General features: G+C 37.3%; 1 long non-coding RNA gene across 3 annotated transcripts in view; it reads left to right on the forward strand.

Moving 5' to 3' along the window:
• The first annotated feature begins 8,256 nt into the window (after nucleotides 1-8,256).
• Nucleotides 8,257-27,527, forward strand: part of LOC125089739 (uncharacterized) — a 140,690-nt gene continuing 121,419 nt past the window's right edge. For 2 of the 3 annotated variants that reach the window (XR_007124040.1, XR_007124041.1), the window contains exon 1: nucleotides 8,257-8,433. This is a non-coding gene — a long non-coding RNA (uncharacterized LOC125089739). The remainder of the gene's footprint in view (nucleotides 8,434-27,527) is intronic. The other variant, XR_007124042.1, reaches the window with a different exon arrangement.

Here is a 27,527-nt window from a genome sequence, read left to right on the forward strand (position 1 = left end):
ATGCTCTTAGAAGTCTCATCATGGCTGATAGTTCTAATGGTTGTCTAACCTGAAGAAGATAGAATGAATTGTATAGGGGCTCCTGGGTGCCTCAGTAAATTAAGCCTCTGCCTTTGGCTCAGGTCATGATCTCAGGGTCCTGGGATCGAGACTCACATCAGGCTTTCTGCTCAGCAGGGAGCCTACTTTCCCCTCTCTCTGCTTGCTTCTCTGCCTACTTGTGATCTCTTTTTCTCAAATAAATAAAGAAAAAATTTTTAAAAAATGAATTGTATATATTGTTCCAGATATATCTTCATAGGTAGAGAACAAAAGTACATGCTACATAAGTTAAAACAAACAAACTGTCATTAATTTTTTTAAAGATTTTATTTATTTATTTGACAGAGAGAAATCACAAGTAGGCAGAGAGGCAGGCAGAGAGAGAGGAGGAAGCAGGCTCCCTGCTGAGCAGAAAGCCCGATGTGGGGCTCGAACCCAGGACCTGGGATCATGACCTGAGCCGAAGGCAGCGGCTTAACCCACTGAGCCACCCAGGCGCCCAAGTCATTAATTTTTTTATTTTTTTATTTTTTTTTTTTTAAAGATTTTATTTATTCATTTGACAGAGAGAGATCACAAGTAGGCAGAGAGGCAGGCAGAGAGAGAGGAAGAAGCAGGCTTCTGAGCAGAGAGCCTGATGCGGGGCTCGATCCCAGGACCCTGAGATCATGACCTGAGCCGAAGGCAGCGGCTCAACCCGCTGAGCCACCCAGGCGCCCCGAGTAATTAATTTTTTTAAAAGGTGACTGTAATAGTGTTATCTTTATAAAATGCCAGTTGAGAAATCATGCCTTTATTTCTACAGCAACTACAAGATACTTGTTGTATGAGTTTAACTCCAGACCACATAATTAAAATGTTTGCATTCACCCTTCCAATCTTAAACACATCTTAAGCTTAGAATCTCAGTTGTTAACCAGTACTATTCAATGCCTGAACTCCTGTTTTCCTTACTCTCTTGGGGAGGGTGATGTCTTTTTTTGAAATGTAGATTTGTTTTTTAATCAGTCAACTTTCTAGTGACCTCACTTCCTCATCTGTGAAAGAGGGATAATTGTTATCAATAAAGAAACAAATGAGATAACCATAAGATGAAAATGTTAGGTTAGCTGTTGCTTTGCTATTACTATTATTATTCCTGTTTACTATTTTTTCCCAGCAATGGTAACTGCTTTGAGATAAGGTCAAATACCTAGATAAGTTCCTCTAAGCAATCTTGAGGATTCCTCATAGAAACAAATGAGACCCCTATAGGGTACGTCTGTCATAAGCGGTCTATACACTACTACAGAAGCAGGTCTTAGGATTTTGTTTTATTCCTTCCTTCCCTAAATCTCAATCTTCTCCCTTCTCTATATAAGGATGCCTACCACTGGATTAGGGTCTAACCTAATTGAGAATGACCTTAACTTGGGTTACATCTGCAACAACCTCATTTCCCAATAAGGTCACATTCACAAATACCCAAGGTGAGGACATGAACATAACTTCTGGGGGATATCATTTGACCCAAAATAGAGAATATCATATTTAAGAAACTGTACAGAATTCATATAATCCCTGTCCATATTCTGCAGGCCCGGGTTTCTGGAAGTCTCTTGGGACTCCTGTTTTCCTCTTTTTATCACTGTGGGTAGCACTTTTTAAATGACCCTACCCTCTGAACTCACAGCTTCTACAAAGTCCTCTCTTTATAAAAAATTATCTTCCCAGGCAAAAGTCTTGATAGTACAGTTTTAACAAATTCCTTTCCTCGTTGTGGACAAGAATTGAATTTTTACAATTCCTTGATACTAGAATGGGGTCTGATATCAAAAACCTAGAAACCACTCATGTATCCTCTTGTTCCAACTGAATAATCTGTTTCTCAGGGTGCCTTCTAAGGAGGTGATTATCTTTTAACCAAGCTCCTATTCCATGTAAGGAAGATCTCATGCATGGCATTTCCTCATATCCCACATCTTTATGTTCTTATTCTGAGATTGGCTAAAATCTCCTAGAAGGCACTGATTTGACTTCTGAGAGTAGTACCACTTTGCCAAATTTTGCATTAGTTAAATTGCTTCCAGGTCATCTTGCTCTATATTTTGCTTGGTTTCCCAAAGGAAAATATAACCTTAGAAGAAGTTATATTATAACTTCATTTATGCAAATCAGTACTCCCTCAACATCCTTTTCTCAATTGGGTCTGATCTGTTTTCGATTCTACATTTAACATTGCTGCTCTTTTGTTAAAAAAAAAAATTACCTAACTTCGCCTTTCCAGGTGCTATGGTTCCATCTCCATTTTCCTGTCCTTTTTCTTATGCAAAATTATATAAATTGTTCTAAAAATAAAAAGAATTCTGTATACCTATCATATAGCTTAAAAAATAACACATTAACAGATATAGTTCAAGCACTGTATGCGTTCTTCCTTAGTACTACTTTTTCACTCTTCCCTGCTACAAGTACATATCACAAGTTAACCTCCACAACCAATTACTCTCTGGAAGCTGATGTTTGTAACCCCATGAATTTTTCTTTTTTAAACTAAATTATATAGTGTTCTATATATTTTTAAACTTTAATTCGGTATTATACCTGTTACAGATTCTTATGCAAACTATTTTTGCTCAGATTATGATCATGAGATTCATATTGATATATGTTTTTATTCATTAAAATTTTGATGAATTCATTATTTTAATAACTTCACTTTTTCATTCAAATTTTTCTTTTTCTTTTTTTTTTTACATTCTACTATTGATGGACATGGAGTTAGTTTCCATGTTTTGCACTTATAAACAACGCTGTTTGAACAGTCCATTAGCGGATCACAACTAGTTGGTTTTTTTCCTTTTTTTTTTTTTTTTTTTACAATTTATTTATTTATTTGAAAGAGAACGTGTGGAGGGAGGGGCAGAAGGAGAGGGAGTGAGAGAATCTCAAGTAGATTCCCTGCTAAGCGCAGAGCTGGACCCTAGGCTCAATTCCAGCACTCTGAGATCATGACAGGAGCCAAAAGCAATAGCTGGACGCTTCACCAACTTAGCCACTGAGTTGTCCCTCCCTCTTTTTAAAAAAATCTTCGGGGCACCTGGGTGGCTCAGTGGGTTAAAGCCTCTGCCTTCGGCCTGGGTCCTGATTCCGGCTTGGGTCCTGATCCCGGAGTCCTGGGATCGAGCCCCGCATCTGCTCAGCGGGGAGCCTGCTTCCTCCTCTTTCTCTGCCTGCCTCTCTGCCTACTTGTGATTTCTGTCTGTCAGATAAATAAATAAAATAAAATTAAATTAAATTTAAAAATCCTCATTTATATATAGTTCACATACCATAAAATTTGTCCTTTTAAAATACTACTTAGTAGTTTTTCAGAATATTCACAGAACTAAATTCAGCCATCACAAGTTCTAATTCCAGAATATTTTATCATCCTCCCCCAAAAAACCCCACTCCCACTCCCCTCTGCTTCTCTCAGTCCCTGGCAAACACTAATCTACATTCTATTTCTACAGATTTGCCTATTAGGACATTTTATATAGAATCAAACAATGTGTAACCTTTTATGATTATCTTCTTTCACACAATATAATGTTTTCAAGGTTCATTCATGCTGTAGCATGTGTATTAATTTGATTGTAGTGATGGGTATATACATATATCAAAACTTAAAACATGATTTAAATATATGCAACTTATTATATGTCAATATTACTTCAGTGAAGCTATATTTAAAAAATAGAGATTTTAATAGATGCTTCATCCAAAGAAGTTATACATAAAGCAAATAAATACACATTTAGATCATTAGTCATCAGAGGAATGCAATTAAAATTATGAGACATCTAATACACAGGTACTGGAACAGTTAAATTTAAACTACTAACACCATCAAAGAGCTGATATGAATGTACACTAATGAAAATGATCATAAGTTCCTGATAGGAAAACAGAAGGAATAGCCACTATGAAGAAAAGATTAGTAGTATTTTATAAAGTTAAATATATTTTTACCATATGACCCAGCAGTTTCAATCCTATGTAGTCACCTAGCAAAAATAAATATTTATAATCACACAAAGACCTATCGGCCAAAATATACAGCACTTTATTGCTAAAAGCCAAAACCTGCGAACAACCCAAAATGTCTACAAACTGGCAAATGGACAAATTTTGGTACATATATGTAATGGAATACTACTCAACACACATAAAAGGATAAGCTACTGATATATGCAACAACATGGATGAACCTTAAATGCATTATACTAACTGGAAGAAGCTGGACACAAAAAGCTGCATATGATTCCATTAACAAGATGTTTTCAAAATGCAAATCTATGAGTAGCAAATCTCAGATTAGTTTTGCTAGGGGCTGGGAGTGGAGGTGGAGAACTGATGATGATGGAGCATGAGGAAATTTTGTAGATTTACAGAAATACTTCATATTTTGATTATGGTAAAAGTTCACAACTGTTTACATTTGTCAAAATTCATGGAACTGTATTTCTAATAAGAGTGAGTTTTACTCTCTGTGAATTTCGCCTCAATAAAACTGACTTTAAAAATAAGAAGCAGGTGTGGGTGGCTCAGTTGGTCAGGCATCTGCCTTTGGCTCAGGTCATAATCCCAGGGTCCTGGGATCAAGCCCCAGGTCACTGGGCTCCCTACTCAGCTGAGAGTCTGCTTCTCCTTCTCCCACTGCCAGGTCCCCCAGCTTGTGTCCTCTTCCCCTTGCTCTGCTCACTCTCTCTCTCAAATAAGTTAAAAAATCTTAAAAAAAATTTTTATAAAAAGCAGACCAAAAAAAAGGACATTACATATGAGAACAAAATACAACTTCAAATATCTAACTAAAAACAATACAAGCATGAAGACAATACAAAAGTGCTAAAAACCAGAATCATATATACAGTATAAAAATATAACTTTCAAAATCAAAGATAAATAAAAACATTTTCAAGAAAACACTAATAGAATCCATGACCAACAAGCCACACTATAAGCAATGTTCAAGGAAGTTCTTCAGACTTAAGGGAAATGATACAAACTTAGACCAACAAGAAGCAAAGAGTGCCAGAAACAGTAAGGTGTAAGGAAGTAAACTTTGTTCTCATTTTTAAAATTTCATTAAAACCTTCTCACAAAGAAAATGCCAGGCCTAGAGAGATGCACTGATGCATTCTATTTAACAAAGAAGTAATACCAATTCCATACAAACTCTTTCAAGAAATAGAGGAGACTACATCTTACCTCACTTAAAGAAACCAGACAGCCTTGCCCTAATCCTAAAACTAGGCACAAGAAAGCAAAACCAAAGACTAATCTCTCTTAAGAACTCTCTAGAAGAAACAGAAATAAAATCACATTAAAAGACATAATAACAATCAGGATATAATATGTTCATGTTCAGGTAGTGTATCACAAAGATGATAATTCTTCCCAAAATAATCTGTATATTCAAAGTAATTACCATCAAACCCCCAAAAAGATTTCTCATGGCATTTGGTAAACTTATCATAAACTTAGTATGGAGGATCTAACAGCCAAGAGTAAGGTGAAAAACAACTTGGTATGAGGAATAAGGGCAGCAATTTAACTTACTGGATACTGTTTTATTTTAGAGCCTCAAAAATGATAACATTGTGTTATACATGCAGGGCTAGACACATGAGACAGACTAGAGAACTCAAAGACAAACAAATGGAAACTACATGGGACAAACATGATATTATCCATTTAGTGGCAAAAGAATGTCCTATAACAGCAGCTGGCAAACTTGTTCTGTAAAGGGATAGACAGTAAGATAATTAGGTTTTGAAGCCCATGTAGTCTCTGTCACAACTACTAAACTCTGACATAGTGGCACAAAAGTAGCCACAGACAAGTAAAGATGTGTCTGTGTTCCAACAATTTTATTTACCAAAATGGTGGGCCAGATTTGGCCCATGAACCATAGACTTCCAAACAGCAATAAAACAATGAAAAAATTTTTAGCTAAAGCCATTCTTCACATCATACACAAAATTAAGTTTCAGGTGAACTAAAATTCTAATGTGAAAAAATAATGCTTTAAATAGTTCAGAAGACAATGTATAATAGACATTTGGCGGAATTCCACAAAAAGTATTTCAATATAAACATTAAAAAAATTAAGGCATGTAAATTATTTTAACTCTAAGTGTCTGTCAAGAATTTTCCTACTTTTTATGTTAATTCAAAAAGATTCTGGGGGGGGCGCCTGGGTGGCTCAGTGGGTTAAGCCTCTGCCTTCGGCTCAGGTCATGGTCTCAGGGTCCTGGGATCGAGTCCCGCATTGGGCTCTCTGCTCAGCCGGGAGCCTGCCTCCTCCTCCTGTCTCTCTCTGCCTGCCTCTCTGCCTACTTGTGATCTCTCAAAGATCTGTGAAATAAATAAATAAAATCTTTAAAAAAAAAAAAGATTCTGGATACAAAATCTTGTCCACTTATTTTATTTTTTTTTTTAAGATTTTACTTATTTGACACACACACACACAGAGAAAGAGAGAGAGAGAGAGAGAGGGAACACAAGCAGGGAGAAGGGAAGAGGGAGAAGCAGGCTTCCTGCTGAGCAGGGAGCCCAACATGGGGCTCGATCCAGGCTGGAATCATGACCTAAGCCAAAGGCAGATGCTTAACTGACTGAGTCACCCAGGCGCCCCTTGTCCACTTATTTTTTGTATGCCTATGTGCCCATATACTACCCTCATCTGTGGTTGACTTTCCTATGACTTTAAGAAGCATTTCAGTGACTTCTCCAAAATTCTTAAATCAGTGCTCCTTTAAAAGTTTTGTTACTAATACAATTCTTTCTCAATCCCACTTGCTTCAGAACTGTGAGTTTCAAAACAACAGAAATTAAAAGACACTTTTTTTTTAAAGTAAAACACTTACCTGTTTTTGCTGCATAACTACTACTTTTTTAAACAATAGAAATAAACTTCTAGAACTGAACAGGGGCCCTATAGATATCCATACTTCAAAGTGGACCCTAAAACTCCCTGAAATTGATACAAAATTTTTGTATGTTATATTGTATACAAGATCTCCAAGACTTATCTTGGTTCTTAGAGGGGACTATGGACGCCACACCCCACAGTTAAGAACCTCTGTTCTAGAGGCTGGACATTTAGAAAATTACATTGAATTATCCAGTTAGAAAGAAAAAGAAGATTCTCATAGTCATAGACAGGAGATGTTTGGGAAACATCCTGAATCTCTGGTCCTGAATCTCAATTTGACATTTAAATACATTGCGGAGTGGAGGGAAATCAGGTCATACCAAGTAAGTTGAAATTTAGTGAAGAGGTTTCAATCAGCCGTTGCTTTTGTTTCAGATCAAGCCTGAGTTTGGATGTACTCCAAAATACAGGTGAAACGCATACATGAATAGGTCTGAGAAGGGAAAAAATAACCATGTTTTTGATATGAATCCGTCATCATTCAGAGCCAGCAACTGCACAATAGTAACTTACATTTTCGTGGTGCTTTACACAGAGCTTCCGATCTCCACGTGACCTTCACTACATCCCACTCGGGAAGATTAGGACAGCAGCATCCTCTTTCTTGATGAGGGACGTTCTTGATTCAGATTGTGAGGTGTGGGACGCTCACCAGTTGCTGCGGAGACATCTTTCCACAGTCAAGAGCAGATGTAAAGTTTCTAATAGTGCTGGTGAGGGGGAGGAGGATATAATTGTGAAAGACAGCGGTGGGCATAAAGTGCAGCTGGTGGGACGCGGAAGCGCGTCAGAGCTCGGGAGGGTTGTTTCTGTCTCTGAATCGCAGGGGAAAAGACGTGAGGAGGTGTGTGTAGGCGGACAGAAGTCCTGCCTCAGGCGAGTGAAGCAGTCTGGCTGAAGTCCCCCATCTCGCGGCGACCTCTTTGACTCAAGGCCCCTACACCTCCGGCCGCCCTTTTTGTCATTTTCCCCTCAAAGTCGCTCACCACAAGATTACTGGCTTCAGCAAAACGCCCAGCCCCATATCGCACCTTAAGAACTCAACGCGCCACAAATTCAAATACGAAGTGTGGAGTCGCACCGCCCCAAACGTCTCCTAGAGTGAGGGAGAGATGGACCAATCAAAGCCAGAATGGCTCCAGACGCTGAAGCTGGTGGGCGTGGCAAAGGAATGGAGGCGGGTCGATACGCTGTTGCTAAGACGACGGCTTCCGGGTGGGCGGGCCGAGGTGACTTCGGACCGGAAGACGAGACTCCGCGGGAAAAGCGTCCCTGTTAGTTGGACAAGGAGCTGTTTGGCTGAGGCAGTTTCCTCAAGAGTAAAGGCGGGCCTGTGCTAGGGTCACGCCATCGACCTCCGTTTTCTTTACCCTTCTCTGTCACCAAACGATATTCCTGTCCAGTTACAAAGTGCAAGTTTTTTCCCTCAGGTAAGCGTGTGGTAACCCTACCCACTCATTAAATAGGGGTTTATGGAAAGTCTAGTCCACTTTGTCACAGGAGGAGCAGGTACTGAAAAAAGAAAAAGGTGAAAATTCAGTATCTTCTTAGAGTGCGGATTTTTTTTTACTGCACTGTACACATTTTGTAGTTTTAAAACACCGGGGGCAATTCGACTTACTGTAAAATTTAAATTTTGTTGTTCTTAAATTTAAAATTTGGTTCTTCCTGACTGCCAAATTCCATCTTAACCGGTAGTGGAGAAAGACCTAAATTTTCAAATTTTCTGTTAACAGTATCAAAGATTCTCATACTTAAACTCTCAATCTCCCACAAATCTGAAGGTAGATGGTAAAAATGGCCAGGTGTTTTGAGCCTGAACCATTCCAAGAAATCAAACTAATTCAGCTGTCTCCTCTCTTTAGGAGAATCATTTTAATCTAAAATAATTGAAGCCAGGTGCTAAATATGGCGCCTTTGTTTCAAAGTGTATCTCATTTGAAGATGTTGGTCTCACATAAGTCTTATGAAAGTAAACATTGAAATGATAGAAGAGAAATCAGGCTCTTGAAAGACATAATTCTTCTAAAAAGATTTGCTGCTTTAAAACACACTTTTAAACAAACCACAAAAGTCATTGTTAAATTCTTGTCACCAGTGTCTTTAAGAAAACTTCAGCAAAACTTACCTGCTTATCAGGAAGAATTTAGTTCTCTAGAGTTAAGGCAAGGAAGCATTTTTGAAAGCTTAGATCTATCTGTGTTTAGGTTCCTGCCAACCTCTTAATACTCCATCTTCAGAACTCCCTGCTAATGAGCACTCTTCCAGCAGCTTGGATGAAACATTTTGAATAACTTCCCCAGCCTCTAGGTTAGAAATTTCATTAAATAAAAAATTAAATACATTAGAATGCTTAGGTATGAAACATTAATGAACTGTGTAATACATTCTGTAAAAGAGGAGGCTCTTAAGAAAACATAGGCCACCTGCATTGTGGAGCCATCTAATGTGATGAGATTTGATATATAGGCAAGAGATCAAAAAAATGGCCAGAATTTCAAAAGAGAATGTTCAATGAGCTGCTTAACTGCCCTCACAGACCATTTGAAAATAAAACTAAATCTCAGCAGAGACCCAGGAGACTTTAGAGATGAACCAGAGCATCCTTTGGATGTCAGTATTGTACTGAACAAAGTCAGTTGGACTCTTATTTATCTGGCAGGAAAAAAAAAATGCCTAAATTTTATAAGGACTTCGTCATTAGTACTGTATAGTGACTTAAGTTTGAGAAAAAACTTGAACTCCTTAGATGTACCTATAACGTGGAAAAAATGTGTTTATTCAAATAGAAGATATATTTGTTTTTGTACACTATTCCTCTCACCTAGATGTCCTTTCCTCTTTGGTTAGTTGACTCTTACTTATCCTTTCACACCTAGGCTAAATTCTAAATTTTTTGAGTTGTAGCCCATAATTAACTCTCACTCCAGACCACCTATAGAATTATAACATGCTCTTTATTTGGCATTTTTGCTTTAGACCTTGTGATGTTTCTCCTTTATATTGACAAATATATCTTACATATAGTTTGCCTCAACTACTAGCTTTTAAACTGCTTAGAATGGTATTTGCCAGTGTACCTGGCAAAATGACTTGAACATAGTAAACATGATTTTGATGTAAAAATGACTAAGGTTAAGTTAAATATAATTGGTAGCTATATTAGTTTGCTAGGACGACCTTAACAAAATGCTGTGGACTGGGTGGCTTAAGCAACAGCAATTTATTTTCTTATAATTCTAGAAGGTAGAAAGTCCAAGAGCAAGTTGTTAGCAGGGTTGATTTCATTGTGAGGCCTCTCTCCTTGGCGTATATAGATGGCCATGTTCTGACTTTGTCTTTGCATCGTCCCTCCTACGTGCATGTAAACTGTGTCTTAATTTTTTCTTAAAAGCATACCATTCATACTGGATTAAGGTCTACCCTAAAGACATTTTTTTTAAGCTTAATTATCTCTTCAGAGATCTTGTCTTTAAATATGGCTGCATTCTAAGAAGCTGGGGATTAGGACTTCAACAAAGAAATGTGGAGGTTTGGTGGGGGGTACACACAGTCCAGCGCTTACCAATAAATAGCTGGTGCTCAAAAAGCAGAAAAGGTTGGAAGCTGTTGTCTGTCACCAATAGAATTGTTCTGTTTAGACCATTTATATAGACATAAATATGTAATCAGATTAGTGTAAGATAATAGGAAGTAGTAGAGCCTGTGTTAAATCACAGAGTATCTGCCTAAGCAAAACATTTAAATTAAAATTTATAAACAAAACACATACCCTAATAATACTAGGCTATCCAAACAAAACAAAAAGACTAACTGGTTTTGGCTTACAAGGGATTGGTTTGCAAAAACTACCAGCATATTATTTAATTTGGAATCTGTAACCTTTTATGATAGATACTGGACATATTAAGCATGTTTTGGCATATCCAAAGGAATTTTCCCCAGATGTCATTGGTTCACACATAACTTTGTATTGAGTACCTGCCATTGTGAAGGAACTTTACTGAGTGTTGTGCTGTGCTGTGCTTAAAATCCACAAATGTGGCCTCATATATCCAAGAGTTACAGAGACATCCTATTTTTGAGATACTTTATTAAATGCATAACTATGTGTAATTTAGGTTTGTTTTAGTACAGCTTTATCCTGTAAATAAACTAGAACTCAAAAAATTCCTTTTCAGATTATTTGCCCTCATAAGGTCAAGGCTTTGCCCTGAAGTACAACTGTGGAAGACATGAGACATAAACAGAGGTAATTATAGTGCAAGATAAAATTGACACTTTAAGAGAATTATAGATAAAGTACTGTGGGAAATTAGAGGAGGAAAAGATTTTTTCCAGCTAGGTATTTACCAAAGGTATTTAACGAAGTTAGAATTAATCTTTCCTATGGTACCTGGTACTTCTAATATAGCATGAGTCAATGTGTTATATGGTAGCTATTTATATATATTCACATCTTTTCCAATACACTCTGAAACACGCAAGAATGTCTTAGTCTTTATATGCTCCAATCTAGTGTTCCCCCAAAGTATTAAGAGTCACCTGGGGAATTTTATTTTATTTTTTTAAATTTTATTTATTTATTTGACAGAGATGACAAGTAGGCGGAAAGGTAGGCAGAGAGAGAGAGGGGGAAGCAGGCTCCCTGCTGAGCAGAGAGCCCGATGTGGGGCTCAGTCCTAGGACCCTGGGACCATGACCTGAGCCGAAGGCAGAGGCTTTAACCCACTGATCGACCCAGGTGCCCCACCTGGGGAACTTTTTAAAAAAAAACTTCTCAACTCTCTTTCTAGAGATTCTTGGGGCACCTGGGTGGCTCAGTGGGTTAAGCCTCTGCCTTCGGCTCAGGTCATGGTCCCAGGGTCCTGGGATTCGGCTCTCTGCTCAACAGGGAGTTCGCTTTCCTCTCTGTGCCTCCCTCTCTGCCCACTTGTGATCTCTCTCTCTGTCAAATAAATAAATAAAATCTTAAAAAAAATTTGTTTAACTCTATTTCTAGAGATTTTAATTTAATAGGTCTGGAATGGTGATAGAGAATCTATTTTGAAAAGGCTTCTCACTTAATGACTGTGATTATCAGTCCCATTTGGAACCTCCTGCCCTAGAGCACCTAGTATATAGTATGCTCTCAATAAATTCTTGTCACATTAAATAAGCAGAGCTGTGACTTAGTAAGATTAATAATACTCCAGTGTGTAGGATGAATTAGAGTGGAAAATATCCTAGAGGCAAGGAAGTCCTATTACATATGTCCAGCTAAGAGATTAAACAGCCCTAAACTAGGGTTAAGTCCATAGAAAAGGAGAGAACCAAAGAGAAACATTGAAAAGGTTGACCTAGCTACAGAATTAGGTGATACTTGGTATAATGCACTAGTTTCCAAGCATAGTGTGCCTAAGACTTAGATGTGTTTGTTTAAAAGGCGGGTTGCAGGAATCTTGTGTGAAATCCTCATTAATCCAGGGTGAAGCACATGAATCTGCATTTTAAACAACCCTAACTCGTGATTTTGATTTAGGTTATTTAATCTTTTAATTTAAGACCTCAGTTTAAGAACACACTGATCTGCTGACCACTGTAAGAAAGAAGATTGAAAAATCTAAAGATTAAATCTTGAGTGACAGGGAGGATGATAAGCCATTAACAGATACGCAGTATATGGTTTAGAGGAAAATAAAGTTCATGAACTATTGTGGACATTGCTGCTATAAACCTTAGGGTGCATATGCCCCTTCAGATCATGATTTTTTTTTATCCTTTAGATAAATATGTAGTAGTGGGATTTTTTTTAAAGGTCTTTCCAGGGTAGTAAAGTAGTAAAGGAAATCAATAATAAGCTTAATTAAAAAGTCCCTTAAAAGAAGTAAAACAAAAGAATAGAAGGAATTTCTGGAACAGATTTTTTTAATATAGGCCTTAAAGAAGAAATTTTTTCAAGTAACAGCCTTTCTAGATTTATCAAGAAAATGGTTTTATAAACGTTATCTTATATGCCAACCTTATAAACTATCCCTAAGTACATAAGTAGTATAATAATTTATATAACAGACTTGGATTCAAAATTCAGGTCTACCTTTTAATAGATGAATATACAACCTTGGTTAAGATCCTGTTAAATAAAATGGAAATGAAATGATACAATGTTAAATATGTGTCTGACATATAATAAAGATTAAATAATAGTGACCTAATAATTGAGTAACCTTTTTAAAGTTACTTAATTGTTCTCAGTTTTTTTTAAAAAGATTTTATTTATTTATTTGACAGACAGAATTCACAAGTAGGCAGAGAGGCAGGGAGAGAGAGGGGCGGGGGGAAACGGGCTTCCTGCTGAGCAGAGAGCCCGACATAGGGCTCGATCCCAGGACCCTGGGACCATGACCTGAGCCAAAGGCAGAGGCTTAACCCACTGAGCCACCCAGGTGCCCCTGAATTTTTAAGTGTTCTCGTAAAATAATAATAGTTATATGGACAAAGACATCCATACAGGGAGGTAGGGTTACTAAGATTAGGTTATTAGAAAATTGGAATTATCAAAGGACTTTGCAATAATGTTTAGTACATAAAAACATTCAGTAGATGGCTAATGCTATTATTCAAAATTCTAAAAGTAATATCACTTATTTATCTCTGTTTTCACAGTCCTTGGAAATACATTCTTCATATAGTCTTTTCAATAGTATTGTGAGATTGTCCCTTTTACAGATGAGAGTCAGAAAACTTGAGTAACTTAGAGCCAAAAGAAGCAGCAAAGTTTTCTCACTCCTAGGCCAGTTCTGTTTTACATGGTACAATATTTGGCATTTAAGTCACAAACCTTATTTTTTTTACCTTTTTATTTTGAAATTTTAGATTCGTATGTAATTGCTAGTAATAGTATACAGTGGTTCCTTATACACCTTCACACAGTTTCATGCAATGGTAACTATATCTTGTATAATTACAGTATAACATCACAACCAAGAAATAGATAGCTATAGCCTTACTGAGATTTTACCAGTTTTACATACACTAATTTGTGTGCATGCGTGCATTCTATGCAATTGTATCTGTAGATTCATGTAACCACCTTTACAATCGAGATATATAACTGTGTTTTCACCATAGGATTTGTTATACTACATTTTTGATAGTCACAGATCTTCCACCTAGATCCCAGTTGCTAAGCCCTGGCAACCACTAATCTGTTCTACATGTCTATAATTTACTTACTTTGAGAATGTTGTGTAAATGCAATAACAGTTGTAACTTTTTGAGATAATTGAGTCTTACTGTTAATAAAATATATGTTTCATTTGTAGCAATTAAAAGTAAAGACATTTTTTCAAGTTTTTCAATTCCAGTTAACGTCCATTGTTATATTAGTTTAAGGTGTACAATATCATCATTCAGTAATTCCATACATCACCCAGTGCTCATCACAAGAAGTGTACTCCTTAATCCTCTTCACCTATTTAACTCACCCACCCACCCTCCTGCCCTCTGGTAACCATCAGATTGTTCTCTGTAATTAAGAATCTGTTTCTTGATTTGTCTCTCCTTTTTTTCCCCTTTGCTCATTTGTTCTGTTTCTTAAATTCTCCATATGTGTGAAATCATATTATACTTATCTCTCTCTGATTAACTTACTTCATTTAGCATTCTACTCTATAGCTCAACGCATGTTGTAGTAAATGGCAATATTTCATTCTTTTTTATGGCTGAATAATAATTCTACAGCATATGCAGATATATACCTCATCTTTATTCATTTTTCAGTCATTGGACACTTGGGCTGTGTCTGTAATTTGGCTATTGTAAATAATGCTGCTATAAACATGGGAGTGCATGTATCTTTTTGGATTAGTATTCTTGTGTTCTTTGGTTAAATACTATTTTTTTTAGATTTTATTTATTTATTTACTTGACAGCCAGAGATCACAAGTAGGCAGAGAGGCAGGCAAAGAGAGGGGAAAGCAGGCTCTCTGCCAAGCAGAGAGCCCGATGCGGGGCACGATCGCAGGACCCTAAGATCATGACCTGAGCTGAAGGCAGAGGCTTTAACCCACTGAGCCACCCAGGTGCCCCAAGGTTAAATACTATTTTTAACTTTTCAGGAACCTCCATACTGTTTTTCTCTTTGACTGCATCACTTGGCATTACTGCCAGCAGTACACAAGGGTTCTTTTTTCTCTACATCCTTGCCAACACCCGTTGTTTCTTGTGTTTCTTGTATCTTTGTGTTTCTTGTGATTTTAGCCATTCTGACTGGTATGAGGTAGTATCTCATTGAAGTTTGGATTTGCATTTCCCTGGTGATAAATGATGTTGAGCATTTGTTCATGTATCTGTTGGCCATCTGTAATTCTTTGGAAAAATGTCTTTTTTGGGTCTTCTGCCATTTTTTAATTGGTGTTATTTGTATTTCAGGTGTTGAGTTGTAGAAGTTCTTTATTTTGGATACTAACCCTTTATTGGATTTGAAATTGTAAATTCAAATAATTCCTATTTTGTAGTTTACCTTTTATTTTGTTTATTGTTTTCTTTACTGTGCAGAAGCCTTTTCTTTTGATGTAGTCCCAGTAGTTTATTTTTGCTTTTGTTTCCCTTGCCTCAGGAGACAAATCTAGAAAAAATAGTGGCCATGACTGATGTCGGAGAAGTTACTGCCCATGTTCTATTCTAGGATTTATATGGTTTCAGGTCTCACATTTAGGTCTTTAGTCCATTTTAAATTTATTTTTGTGTCTGATGTAAGAAAGTGGTCCAGTTGAAATCTTTTGCATGTTGCTGTCCAGTTTTCCCAACACCATTTGTGGTTTTTTTTTAATTTAAATATTTTTCTTTTTTAAAAGATTTTATTTATTTATTTGACAGAGATCACAAGTAGGCAGAGAGGCAGGCAGAGAGAGAGAGACGAGGATACAGGCTCCCATCTGAGCAGAGAGCCCGATGCAGGGCTTGATCCCAGGACCCTGGGATCATGACCTGAGCCGAAGGCAGAGGCTTTAACCCACTGAGCCACCCAGGGGCCCCTCCAACACCATTTTTTAAAGAGACTTTTACTCATTGCATATCCTTGCTTACTTTGTTGAAAATTAACCTGTAACTGTCTGTGTATTTCTGGGTTTTCTATTCTGTTTTATTGATCTATGTTTTTGTTTTTGTGCCAATACATACTATTTTGATTACTACTGCTTTGTAATATAACTTGAAGTCTGGAATTGAAGTATGTCCAGTGTGTTCTTCTTTTTCAAGAATGCTTTGGTTATTCAGGGTCTTCGATGGTTACATATAAATTTTAGAATTGTTTGCCCTAGTTCTGTGAAAAAAGCTGTTGGTATTTTGATAGGGATTGCATTGAATACGTAGATTGCTTCTGTAGTATGGACAGTTTCAAGATCTTCCAATCTATGAGCATTAAACGTTTTTCCATTTCTTTGAGTCATCTTTACTTTCTTTCATTAATGTTTCATAATTTTTAGAGTACAAGTCTTTCATATCTATGCTTAGATTTATTCCTCAGTACTTTATTATTTTTGGTGTAATTGTAAATGGGTTTGTTTTCTTAATTTCTCTTTCTGATGCTTCATTATTGGTGTATACAAGTGCAATAAATTTCTGTATACTGATTTTGTATCCTGCCACTATACTGAATTTGCCTGTCAGTTCTAACAGTTTTTTGGTGGAGTGTTTCATGTTTTCTATGTATGGTATTATGTCACCTGCAAATAGTGAAAATTTTATTTCTTCCTTACAGTTTGGTTGCCATTTATTCATTCATTCATTCTCTGCTGTGGCTAAAAGTACTTGAGAGTGGACATCCTTACCTTGTTCCTGAACATACAGAAAAAGCTCTCCCCCGCCATTAGACGTTATGTTAGCTGTGGGATTTTCCTGTATGGACTTTATTATGTTGATGTATGTTCCCTCTAAACCTACTTTGTTGAGAGTTTTTATCATGGATCTATGTTGTATGTTCTCAGAGCTTTTTCTCCATCTACTAAAATGATCATATAGGTTTTGTCTTTTATTGATGTGATGTATCATGGTGATTGATTTGCAGATATTGAAACACCCTTGCAATCCTAGAATAAAACGCACTTGATCACAGTGAATGATTTTTTAAATGTATTGTTGGATTTGATTTGACAGTCTTTTGTTGGGAGTTCTTGCATCTGTGTTTGTTAGTTATCGGCCTGCAGTTTGAGTTGGTTCATTCGTTCTTTCTTTCCTTCTTTCGCTGTGTTGTCATTTTCTGATATTAGTATCATGGTGATACTGGTCTCTCTTTTTTTTTTCTTTTTAAATTATTTTTATTTTTTTCTTTTTAAATTATTTTTAGTAATGTATTATTAGCCCCAGGGGTACAGCTCTGTGAAGCATCAGGCTTACACATTTCACAGCACTCACCATAGCACATACCCTCCCACTGTCCATAAACCAGCCACCCTCTTCCTACCTCCCCTCAGCCCAGCAGCCCTCAGTTTGTTTTGTGAGATTAAGTCTCTTATGGTTTGTCTCCCTCCTGATCCCATCTTGTTTCATTTTTTTTCTTTCCCGACCTCCCAAACCCCCCACACTGCCACTCAAATTCCTCATATCAGAGAGATCATAGGATAGATAATTGTCTTTCTCTGATTAACTTATTTCGCTCAGCATAATACCTTCTATTTCCATCCACGTCTTCGCAAATGGCAAGATTTCATTTCTTTTGATGGCTGCATAGTATTCCATTGTATATATACACCACATCTTCTTTATCCATTCATCTGTTGATGGACATCTAGGTTCTTTCCATAGTTTGGCTATTGTGGACTTTGCTGCTATAAACATTCGGGTGCATGTGCCCCTTTGGATCACTACATTTGTATCTTTAGGGTAAATACCCAGTAGTGCAATTGCTGGGTTGTAGGGTAGCTCTATTTTCAACTTTTTAAGGAACCTCCATGCTGTTTTCCAGAGTGGTTGCACCAGCTTGCATTCCCGCCAACAGTGTAGGAGGGTTCCCCTTTCTCCGCATCCTCGCCAGCATTTGTCATTTCCTGACTTGTTAATTTTAGCTATTCTGACCGGCGTGAGGTGGTATCTCATTGTGGTTTTGATTTGTATTTCCCTGATGCCGAGTGATGTGGAGCACTTTTTCATGTGTCTGTTGGCCATCTGGATGTCTTCTTTGCAGAAATGTCTGTTCATGTCTTCTGCCCATTTCTTGATTGGATTCATTGTTCTTTGGGTGTTGAGTTTGAGAAGTTCTTATAGATTTCGGAAACTGGCCCTTTATCTGATATGTCGTTTGCAAATATCTTCTCCCATTCTGTCAGTTGTCTTTTGGTTTTGTTAATGTTTCTTTTGCTGTGCAAAAGCTTTTGATCTTGATGAAGTCCAAATAGTTCATTCTTACCCTTGCTTCCCTTGCCTTTGGTGATGTTTCTAGGAAGAAGTTGCTGCAACTGAGGTCGAAGAGGTTGATGCCTGTGTTCTCGTCAAGGATTTTGATGGATTCCTGTCTCACATTGAAGTCTTTCAACCATTTAGGGTCTATTTTTGTGCATGTGGTGTGAGGAAATGGTCCAGTTTCATTCTTCTGCATGTGGCTGTCCAATTTTCCCAAAACCATTTGTTGAAGAGACTGTCTTTTTTCCATTGGACGTTCTTTACTGCTTTGTTGAAGATGAGTTGACCATATAGTTGAGGGTCTATTTCTGGGCGCTCTCTCCTGTTCCATTCATCTATGTGTCTGTTTTTGTGCCGGTACCATACTGTCTTGATGAGGATAACTTTGTAATAGAGCTTCAAGTCTGGAATTGTGATGCCACCAGCTTTGGCTTTCTTTTTCAATATTCCTCTGGCTATTTGGGGTCTTTTCTGATTCTATATGAATTTTAGGATTATTTGTTCCATTTCTTTGAAAAAAATTGATTGTATTTTTGAAAGGGATTGCATTAAATATGTAGAATGCTTTAGGTAGCATAGACATTTTCACAGTATTTATTCTTACAATCCATGAGCATGGAACATTTTTCCATTTCTTTGTCGTCTTCCTCAGTTTCTTTCATGAGTACTTTATGGTTTTCTGGTACAGATTCTTTGCCTCTTTGGTTTGGTTTATTCCTAGGTATCTTATGGTTTTTGGTGCATTTGTAAATGTACCAAATGTAAATCCTTAAACTCTCTTTCTTCTGTCTTGCTCTTGGTGTATAGAAATGCAACTGATTTCTGTGCATTGATTTTATATCCTGACATTTTACTGAATTCCTGTATGAGTTCTAGCAGATTTGGAGTGGAGTCTTTGGTACTTTTCTACATAAAGTATCATATCATCTGCAAAGAGTGAGATTTTGACTTCTCTTTGGTGATTCGGATGCCTTTCATTTCTTTTTGTTTGCCTGCTGAGGCTAGAACTTCTGGTACTATGTCGATTAGCAGTAGTGTCAGTGGACAACCCTGCTGTGTTCCTGACCTTAGGGGAAAAGCTGTCAGTTTTTCCCCATTGAGAATATTTGTTGTGGGTTTTTCATAGATGTCTTTGATGATATTGAGGTATATGCCCTCTATCCCTACACTTTGAAGAGTTTTGATCAAGAAAGGATGCTGTACTTTGTAAAATGCATTTTCAGCATCTATTGAGAGTTTCATATGGTTCTTGTTCTTTCTTTTATTAATGTGTTGTATCACATTGATTGATTTGCGGATGTTGAACCAACCTTGCAGCCCAGGAATAAATCCCACTTGGTCATGGTGAATAATCCTTTTAATGTACTGTCAGATCCTATTGGCTAGTGTTATGGTGAGTATTTTCGCATCCGTGTTCATCAAGGATATTGGTTTGTAATTCTACTTTTTGATGGGGTCTTTGTCTTGTTTTGGGATCAAGGTAATGCTGGCCTCATAAAATGAGTTTGGGAGTTTTCCTTCCATTTCTAAGTTTTGGAACAGTTTCAGGAGAATAGGTATTAATTCTTTAAATGTTTGGTAGAATTTCCCTGGGAAGCTCTCTGGCCCTGGGCTGTTGTTTGTTGGGAGATTTTTGATGACTGCTTCAATCTCCTTACTGGTTATGGGTCTTTTCAGGTTTTCTGTTTCTTCCTGGTTCAGTTTTGGTCGTTTATACGTCTCTGGAAATCCATCCATTTCTTCCGGATTGTTAAACTTGCTGGCTTATAGTTGCCCATAGTATGTTCTTATAATTGTTTGTATTTCTTTGGTGTTGGTTGTAATCTCTCCTCTTTCATTCATGATTTTATTTACTTGGGTCCTTTCTCTTTCCTTTTTCATAAGGTTGGCCAAGGGTTTATCAATTTTATTAATTCTTTCAAAGAACCAGCTCCTAGTTTCATTGATTTGTTCTACTGGTTTTTTTATTTGTTTGTTTGTTTCTATTTCATTGATTTCTGCTCTGATCTTTATGATTTCTCTTCCCCTGTTTGGTTTAGGCTTTCTTTGATGTTCTTTCTCCAGCTCCTTTAGGTGTAGGATTAGGTTGTGTACTTGAGATCTTTCTTGTCTCTTGAGAAAGGCTCGTATTGCTATATACTTTCCTCTCAGGACTGTCTTTCTGTGTCCCACAGATTTTGACCAGTTGTGTTTATTTTCATTTGTTTCCATGAATTTTTTAAAATTCTTCTTTAATTTCCTGGTTGACCCATTCATTCTTTAGTAGGATGCCCTTTAGCCTCCATGCATTTGAGTTCCTTACAACTTTCCTCTAGTGATTGAGTTCTAGCTTCAGGGCACTGTGGTCTGCAAATGTGCAGGGAATGATCCCAGTCGTTTGGTACTGGTTGAGACCTTTGTGACCAGGATATTACCTATTCTGGAGAATGATCCATGTGCACTAGAGAAGAATGTGTTCTGTTGCTTTGGGATGGAATGTTCTGAATATATCTGTGATGTCCATCTGGCCCAGTGTGTCATTTAGAGCCTTTATTTTCTTGTTGATCTTTTGCTTGGATGATCTGTTCATTTCAGTGAGGGGGGAGGTGTTAAAGTCCCCTACTATTATTATATTATTGTCAATGTGTTTCTTTGACTTTGTTATTAATTGGTTTATATAATTGAGTGCTCCCATGTTAGGAACATAGATATTTAAAATTGTTAGATCTTCTTGTTGGACAGACCCTTTGTGTATGATATAGTGTCCTTCCTCATCTCTTATTATAGTCTTTGGCTTAAAATCTAATTGATCTAAGGAGTGCCTCCCCAGCTTTCTTTTGATGTCCATTAGCATGGTAAATTGTTTTCCATCCCCTCACTTTAAGTCTGGAGGTGTCTTTGGCTCTAAAATGAGTTTCTTGTAGATAGCATATTGGTGGGTCTTGTTTTTTTAATCCATACCCTGTTTCTTTTGATTGGGGCATTTACCCCATTTACATTCAGGATAACTATTGAAAGATATGAATTTAGTGCCATTGTATTGCCTGTAAGGTGACTGTTACTGTATATTGTCTCTGTTCTTTTCTGGTCTGTTACTTTTAGGCTCTCTCTTTGCTCAGAGGACCCCTTTCAATATTTCCTGTAGGGCTGGCTTAATGTTTGCAAATTCTTTTAATTTTTGTCTGTCCTGGAAGCTTTTTATCTCTCCTTTGATGGCAGCCTAGGTGGATATAGTATTCTTGGCTGCATATTTTTCTCATTTAGTGCTCTGAATATATCATGCCAATTTTTTCTGGCCTGCCAGGTCTCTGGATAAGTCTGCTGCCAGTCTAATATCTCTGCCATTGTATGTTGCAGACTTCTTGTCCTGTGTTGCTCTCAGGATTTTCTCTTTGTCACTAAGTCTTGTAAGTTTTACTATTAGATGACGGGGTATGGTCCTATTTATATTGATTTTGAGGTGGTATTCTCTGTGCCTCCTGGATTTTGATGCTTGTTCCCTCTGCCATATTAGGGAAATTCTCTACTATAATCCTCTCCAATATGCCTTCTGCCCCTTTCTCTCTTTCTTCTTTTTCTGGGATCCCAATTATTCTAATATTGTTTAGTCTGATGGTATCACTTATCTTGTATTCTCCCCTCGTGGTCCAGTAGTTGTTTGTCTCTCTTTTTCTCAGCTTCTTTATTCTCTGTCATTTGGTCTTTTATATCACTAATTCTCTCTTCAACCTCATTTATCCTAGCTGAAAGAGCCTCCGTTTTTTGATTGCACCTCATTAATAGCTTTTTTAAATTTCAACTTTGTTAGATTTTAGTTCTTTTATTTCTCCAGAAAGCGCTTTTATTTCCCCATAAAGGGAATCTCTGATATCTCCCATGACTTTTTCAAGCCCAGCTAGCACCTTGATAATCATCATTCTGAACTGTAGTTCTGACATATTACCAATGTTCGTATCGATTACGTCCCTTGATGTCAGAACTGCCTCTTGTTCTTTTTATGGTGTGGTTTTTCTGCCTTGTTATTTTATCCAGATAAGAAAATGTGAATGAGAGAATAAAATAGTAAAAGGATGGCAGTTACCCCTGAAAAATATACCCTAACCAAATCAGAAGAGACCGAAATCGGGGGGAAAAGTAAGGGGGAGAAAAAGAAGTAAAAATAAAGAAAGAATGATACATATCATATATATTATTATATATGTATATTATGCTGGTGAATAGAATAGAGCCACCCGACTTGATTTTGCATGTATTCTGTTCTCATAGAAGAAACTACCTTCCAAAATTTTAAAGAAAGAAAAACTTAACATATATACGAAAATAAGGGTAAACACAGTAAAGGGATGGAATATGACTGTAAAGATGAAAATTTTAAAAAGATTCTAAAAAGGGAATTGATAAGATAAATTACTTGGAAAGAGAAAATAAAAAGGGGAGAGAATGTGATCAGGCTGGAGACTAGAACAAAGCCATGTGCTAGATTTAGGGTATATTTTGATGTATTAGAAGATAGTGTATTCCAAAATTTTAAAGAAAAAAACTTAAACTCTATATATGTACAAAAAAATAAGGTTAAATACAATGAAGGGATAAAGTATGGCTATAACAATAAAGATTTAGAAACTTTTTTTTACAAAAAGTATTGTTAAAGTAAACAAGTTAAACATTAAAAGAAGAGGAAAAGTTAAAAAAGAGTAACAATAAAATTTAAAAAATTTAATTTTGCAAAATTAAAGGATCATGGTGAAAAAGGCATGAATTCTATGCGTTGCTTTCTCCTAGCTCTGGAGTTCCGCAGTTCTCCATCTGTGAACTTGTTCTTGGCTGGGTGTTCTTGCTGATCTTCTGTGGGAGGGGCATGTTGCAGTGATTCTCATCTGTCTTTTCGGGAGGTGGAGTTACACCGCCCTTGTCAGGAACAAGGCTAAATAATCTGCTTGGGTTTGCTCTTGGTAGCTTTTGTTCCCTGCTCTCTTTCCATACAGCTTTGGAGGATGGCAATGAAAATGGCAGCCTCCCAATCTCTGCTCTGGAGGAGCCGAGAGCTTAAGGCCCCACTCCTCAGTACACCATCAGAGAAAAGCAGTCAATCCCTCCCCATTTCTCTGGTCTCTGGCCGTGCTTTGTGCTCACTGGCTTGTGACTGCCTGTTTATGTCTTTGGCTCACAGCCCCCATTTGGAAGCTCCAAGCCCAGCGGATACCTATCACACACCGCTGTGGTGCTCCTTTTGGAGGAGGAAGGAGGGGGTCTCTCTGGATCTGCTACCTGTGGGTTGCCTGCTTGAAGAGCAGTGGTTCAACTGTGCCATGGATCATGGTTTAAGGTAAATCTGAGCTGAGAGCTCACTCCTCTGCTCCATCTCTGTAGCCGGTTCCCCGCTCCAATACCTGGCAGCTCTGCTACAGACAGACACCCTTGGTCTTTCTGTGACCCTGGGGGTCTGAGACCACAGGCCCCCTGCGAGGGCTTTAGCTCTGCTTAGCCTCTGGAGCGATGTCCTCAGTGGCACAGACTTCTAAAAGTTCTGATTTTGTGCTCCACCGCTTGCCGGGTGCTAGCCCCTCTACCCCCCAGTTTATGTTCAGGTCACTTTGGATTCAGTTCTCCGCATGTCCTTCCTTACAGAAAGTGTTTAATTTTCTTTGCCTAGAATTGTTGCTCTTCTTCTCTTCCATCTCCTGTTGAGTTTGTAGGTGTTCAGAATGGTTTGATAACTATCTAGCTGAACTCCTGGGACCTAATGATATTTCAGTCTGCTACTGCTCTGCCATCTTGCTTCTTCCCCTCTTTTTCTTTTTCAGTTTTTTAGTAGAATTCACATGTGAGGCCATCTGGTCCTGGGATTTGTTGGTTGGGAATTTTTTGTTTATGGATTAAATTTCATGGCTGATTATCAGTCTCTTCTACTTTTCTGTTTCTTCCTATTTGTTTTGATAGTTTATATGTTTCTTGGAACTTATCCATTTCTTCTAGATTGTCCAATTTGTTGGCACATAACTTTTCATAATATTCTCTTATCATTGTATTTCTGTGGTGTTGGTTTTCATTTCAATTCTCTCACTTGTGATTTTATTTATTTGAGTCTTTTTTTTTCCTGGATAAGTTTGGTAGAAGTTTATCAATTTTTTAAGATTTTTTTAAAAAATAATTTGAGTCAGAGAGATAGAGAGCACACACATGAGCAGGAGGGAGAGGGAGAAGGAGAAGCAGATTTTGTATTGGGCTAGGAGCCTGATGTAGGAATTGATCTCAGGACCCAGAGATCAAGACCTGAGTGGAGCACAGACACTTAACCATCTGAGATGCCCAGGCACCCTGTGGTTTTTCAGTTTTTGAATTTTTTTCCTCAAAGACCCAGCTTCTGGTGTTACTGATCTATTGGTTTTTTGGTTTCTATATCATTTAGTCTGCTCTAATCTTTATTATTTCCTTCCTTCTGCTGGCTTTAGGTTTTGTTAGTTCTTTTTAGCTTATTTTAGGTGTTATGTTGCTTGAAATTTTTCTTTTTTCATAAAGTAGGCTTGTATTAATGTATATTTCCAAGAACCACTTTTCCTGCATCTCCAAGTTTTGGATCATTGTGTTTTCATTTTCGTTGCCATGCAATTTTTCTTTATTTCCTGGTTGGCCCATTCAGTATTTGGTAGCATGTTATTTAACCTCCATGTATTGTGGTATATACAGATTTTTTCTTGTGGTTGACTTCCAGTTTCATGGCATTGTGGTCAGGGAAGGTGCATGATATGATTTTGACCATATAGAATTTGTTGAAGCTTGTTTTGTGGCCTAATATGTGATCTGTTCTTGAGACTGTCCCATGTGCACTTGAAAAGAATGTGTACTTTGCTGTTTTAGGATGGAATGGTTATGAATATAGCTGCTAAACCCATTGGGTCTACTGTGCCATTCAAAGCTATTGTTTCCTTGTTGATTTTCTATTTAGAGAATCTGTCCATTGAGAAAGTGGGGTATTAAAGTTCCCTACTAATATTGTACTTTATTGATTTGATCCTTTACGTTTGTTATTAACTGTTATATGTATTTGGATGCTCCCATTTTGGGGACGTAAGTATTTGCAATTTTTATAACTTCTTTTTCGATTCTCCCCTTTATGTAGCATCTTTGTTTGTCTCTTGCTGCAGTTTTTGTCTGAAAGTATATTTTGTCTGATATAAATATTGCCACTCTTGGTTTCTCTTGCCATCCTTTTGCATGATGTTTATCTATCTCCTTACTTTCAATCTTCATGTGTCTTTAGGCCTAATATGAATCTCTCCAAAGTAGCATAAAGATGAGTCTTGGTTTTTTATCCATTCTGTCGCCCTGTATCTTTTGATTGGAGTGTTTAGTCCACTTATATTTTATACTCAAATTATTGATAGTTATTTATTTATTATCATTTTATTACTTTTTTTGTGGTTGCTTCTGAAGATTTCCTCTCCTCCTTACTTGTCTTTTGTGATTTTCTGGGGTTTTTTTTTAGTATATATATTGATTTCCTTCTTTACTCTTTCCATATTTATTTGTGGTTTCTGACTTGTGGTTACCATTATGTTTGTATATAATATCTATGTATAGCCGTCTATATTACTTTGACGGTCATTTAAGTTTGAACCCCTTCTTTTTTTTTTTTTCTTTTTTAAAGAATTATTTTAGGAAAAGAGACTACTTGACAGTACAGGGAGGCAGGGCAGAGGGAGAGGGAGAGCGAATCTCAAGCAGGCTCCATGGAGCCCAATGTGGGGCTTGATCTCATGACCCTGAAATCACAACCTGAGCTGAAATGAAGAGTTGGATGCTTAACTGACTGTGCCACCCACGTGCCCCAAGTTTGAACCCATTCTTGATTCTTCTCTTTCTTATGTTTTAGGCATATGGTGTCATATTTTACATGCTTTTATTTTGTCAGTTCCTTGACCACTTTTCTTTACAGAAATATTCATTTTACTGTTTTGGTGTTTCCTACCTTGGTACTGTCATTTTTGGTCTTTCCTTTCCACTCAAAGAGTCACCTTTAATATTTCTTGCAGGGCTGTTTATTTATGGATCATGAACTCTTTTAGTTTTTGTTTGTCTGGGAAACTCTTCCTCTCTCCTTCTGTTCTGAATGATAGCCTTGCTGGATACAGTATTCTTGGCTGCACATTTTTTTCATTCATCACTTTAAATATATCACGTTCCTTCCTTCTGGCTTGGGAAGTTTCTACTGAAAAATACCAGTAGTCTAATGGGGTTTCCCTTGTATGTTATTTTATTTTATTACTTTTTTTAAGATTTTATATATTTGTCAGAGAGAGAGAGTGGCAGGCACAGGGATAGGCAGACTCCCTACTGAGCAAAGGAGCCTGATGCCAGGACTCAGGCCCAGGACTCTTGGATCATAACCAGAGCTGAAGGCAGATACTTAACAGACTTAGCCACCCAGGCGTCCCTTTTCTTTTCTTTTCTTTTTATCTTGCTGCTTTTACACTTTTTAAAATCACACTATATTTTACCAGTTTAACTAAAATAGGTCTTGCTGTTAATCTGCTTTCATTGATATTGCTTGGGGTTCTTTGTGTGTCCTAGATCTGGATAGCTCTTTCCTGCTCCAGATTAGGGATGTTTTCAGTTATTATTTCTTCAAATATATTTCCTGTTCCCTTTTCTCTCTTCTTCTTCTTCTGGGACTCTTATAATACAAAAATTATTATGTTCGGTTGAGTCACTGAGTTGCCTAAGTCTGTTATTGTTTTGCATAGTTTTTTCTGTCTTTTGTTCAGCTCGATTACTTCCCATTGCTCTCTCTTCTAGCTCATTAATTTTTTTTCCTGCCTTCCAGCCTCCTGTTCATTCCGTTAAGCGTGTATTTCATGTCATTGAGTGCTTTATCTGTGCTATGTTATTCATTATCTCTGTGTTAAGGGACTCACTGATGCCTTCCACTTTTCCTAGGTCCAGTGAATGTATTTACGATTATTACTTTAAATATTCTATCAGCCATTTAAATTATATCTGTTTCACTTCATTCTCTAACTATGACTTTGCCCTATTCTTTCATTTGGGACAAATTCCTGTCTTCTCATGTTGTCTAAGTCTGTATGCCCATTTCTGTGTATTAGGAAAGTCAACTGTATCCCCTGTTCTTGAGGGTAATGGCCTTATGATGAGGAGGTCTTATAAT

Source organism: Lutra lutra, chromosome 17, assembly GCF_902655055.1.
Source record: "Lutra lutra chromosome 17, mLutLut1.2, whole genome shotgun sequence".
NCBI classification, from domain to species: domain Eukaryota; kingdom Metazoa; phylum Chordata; class Mammalia; order Carnivora; family Mustelidae; genus Lutra; species Lutra lutra.